This window comes from Ciconia boyciana, chromosome 4 (genome assembly GCF_034638445.1).
Source record: "Ciconia boyciana chromosome 4, ASM3463844v1, whole genome shotgun sequence".
Lineage (NCBI taxonomy): Eukaryota > Metazoa > Chordata > Aves > Ciconiiformes > Ciconiidae > Ciconia > Ciconia boyciana.
The window spans coordinates 33,991,662-33,995,224 of NC_132937.1; positions in this window are offsets into that span (position 1 = coordinate 33,991,662).

Here is a 3,563-nt window from a genome sequence, read left to right on the forward strand (position 1 = left end):
ATGCTGCATCCAGAGGAAGCCCCCTTGGCTTGCCTTACACCTAACCAAGCATCGCAGCTTGCTGGAGCCCAACAGTACTATCCAAGCAGACCCCAGGCAGGCACCCCTAACCCTTCTAGCACACATAGAGCTAAAAGGCAGCAAAAGCAGTTAAACAGAGCCACCCTGCTCGCTGCATTCAATTGCCATCGGAGGCATACCACAGGTGAACAGGACCCTGAATACAGCTAGACAGATGATGTTTCAGGGCTCGCTAATTCTCTGTCCCTAATTCATTCCTGGTGTCTGCAAGATACAGTCAATTCTTGACCAGCCACTGCACATGTATGTTTCTTTGCTTTCAATTCTGCCAGCAAAATCCATTTACCATGCCTGTCTCATCCAGTTTCTGTCAAGCCTGCTGAATTCTCCTTCAGTGAAATAAGCAAGTTTACTGTAACACCCTCTTTTGTAAGAGCACAGCTAAAATGACAGCCTTTCTGGTGCCTGACTATTCCCTTTCACAGCAGGAGCTAAACACTGCTTGTTTTCAATTGTGAACTGTTCCAACTTCTTGAAATGCATGAAAGTACTAAGGGAATCAATTTAACTGGGAAAGAGGTTTCTAAAGGAGAATATTTACCTTGCAGTTTTCTGTGGAGAAGTTTAGGCTGGTAATTTACTAGCCGAGGATGTGGGGGTCTCCAGGTGAACATGAGAGGGAAGAGATGCAACTCAACATCTGCCTTGTCTAGCATTGGCTATGAGGAGCTACAGATCAAACTGTTGGTTTAAGCTCCCTGGCTGCAAAACCCCGTCTTGCCTGGTGGGTCTGGGGGAGGCAGGGCAAGCCCCCCACTTGCAGAGCCCAGGGTTACTTGGCTTTTGGTGCTAGAGCCACGTGCCACCTCAGGGCCTTGCAGAACATGGTCCCAGTCCTCTGCAGCATGTGATTTCCACCCCAAGGCACGTCCTAAGGGTTTCCCAGACTGAGTTTGGGGCAGGACAGACGTAGGGAACAGAAAACCCAGGCCTGTTTCTCACACACCTTATTGCTTTTCTGGTGACACGCATCCATGGCAAAGGAGCTACAAGACATCAATGTTATTGGCCCTGTACTAAATGCTGCCAAATAAGTAGCATGAAAGTCAGGGTGACCCTTTTATTCAAGAACAGCTGGAGAACCAGGCCAAGCTGCTATCTGCAAGCACCTGGAAGGCCCACACTATTAACTTCTGCCCAGCAGTAGCTGCTGGCAGCCCCAGAGCAGACAGGGTCCCCAGGGACGTACCAGAGGAGACCACTGGAGAGTTCTCCTCCCATCCCCACTCCTGCCTGGGCAGGACAACCGCACACGTGGAGCTGGGCAGCGAACAGGAACCCAGCGTGGGGCACACCAAGCTCCACACAAGGAAACCTGGCCCCTATACTCCATTTGCAAAATGCTCGAAGCCTGATACTTTTGGCACAGGAAGTGTCCAACGTCCCTACACTTTGGGGCTGAATTCCCCCCTGCAGTAGCCTGCAGTTTTCATCTCTCATCCTCTCAGGTTATAGTTTCCTTACACTCCTTCCGCATCCTTGCTAGTTTTTTGACAGCTCCTCAAGTTTCATTCTCTTTTCCAAGTTACATGAGCTGAATTTAAGACTTCTACTCCTCCCTGCTCATTAGAAGACATAAATTAAAAGCAGAATTAAAGAGATTATTTGCAATACCACTTGAGACACCTTCAAGACTTATTGCCTCGTCACATACTGCAAATTCTGACCCACCAAGGGACTTTACACCTGGACCTTGCTAAGTGTTTATCTGCATCCTCTTAGGTAGGTTTGGGGAAGAAATAAGATAATCTCAAGGTTTTGCTGAAAGCTTTCAGTTCTTGCATCAAGAGTTGCAAAAGAGTTTCCACCTGCTAAGGAGCTTGTGACACTGAACAGCAGATATGACCCACTCGCAGAAAAAACATGCAACAAATTATTTTTTTTCCTTTTACAGAATTTAGGTAGGATGTTACCAGACCTGCATGGGAAACTGAGCTACTGCCTGCAGGGCCCTGGTCATCTACAGCCTCCCACAGAGACCACTGCTACAGCAAGCCAAGAAAAATCACTGCACACCAACCTGCTGCAAGGACCAACAGCATCCTGTTGATTTCTACATTTCCAGGAGCCAAACAACTGAGGACCTTCAGATTTTTATTGCTATGCTCTGCTGCACCCATCCCCTCCCCTCTGTGATCCTGCATGTTAGGGAAGAGGCTGTGAGATGCCTGTTGCTCTGTGCTCAGGACCCGATGTGCTGACATTAGCACCCAGAAGCTCAGGGAGGTTGTCTGAGTGCAAGCAAAGCTATTTGTGAAGTCTCATATGATGCTCATGGGTACAGCCCCTGCTGTTAAAAGCTCAGTTGGCACAAACCAGTGGCACAGAGACAGGGCTTGCAGAGCCCTGCCTGTCCCCAGCACCATTCACTCCCTGGAAGTTGCATACAGATCCAGGCAAGACACGAAGCTGAACTCAAGTGTCCCAGGGAGAAAGGGCTTGGGGCAGAGCACCCAACTGCCTATGGGAAAAGAGCAGCAACAAGGACTGAGCATGTGTCACGAGATATTCAACCCCAGCTGGTCACTGGAAAGGAGCTGGGAGCAATGAGGACAGAGCACAAAGCCAACAGCTCAACAACTGTCAGCTCAGAGCGCCAAAGCATGGTGAGAACACACGGGCCATCACTGCTACGTAAGACACCATATGCCTTAATCTGTCCCCAGGGAAAGAACCTCTTCCAGCCCAGACTATGTATTCAGCTAATTTTGTTGCCTGACTTTCCACCTACTTGCTCAGCGGAAAGCCGATCCTCTCAAGTAATCATCACTATTTCATTCCTACCCTCAGACGCAAGGCCATGGCATAAGCAAAACCCTGCTCCACTGCATCAACTGCAAACCCAGTGTCACAAGGGCAACTGGCTCCCCTTGCCAGTTCCCCTTCGCTGAAGCTCCTCTCCCAGCCTGAACATCATGTGTGCCAGCACAGCCAAATACTGCAACCCACTTGCTGGTCTAAATGAGCCTCACGTATCCTAAAATGCAGCTCCAAGTCTCCTCTGTGGCTCCTACACGCAAGTCAGGCTGTTCAAGGGCAGTGGTATAATTAAGGAGAAAAAAATACCCTGCATACACCAGGAAGCATCCTGAACAGCACAAGCTTAGTATTAGCTCTTGCTAGAGCACAGTGAGACTATTCCTGGCTGCTGCCTTCAGTGCCAGTGTCCGCACTCGCAAAGAGGCTGTGGAAGTGGAACAGCTTCCAAGAAGAATTAGGAGAATGAGTCAGGAACTGGAAAACCTGCTGTGCAGCTACAGGCTCAAGCACTCAATTGGTTCAACTAAGCCAAGAGATGATCAGGAGAGGACTTAATCACCCCCTGCAAAAATACCAGTGCAGGGAAAAGATTTCTGCTGGCAGTGGGGACCCCCATTCGGGGCTGCTCAGATCCCACACAGCAAAGGCAAAGGAGACAACTCAGCTTGTGGGTCACTGTAAGAGGGCAAACAAACTAGCCTGGGCTGAGAAGTATTATGCCC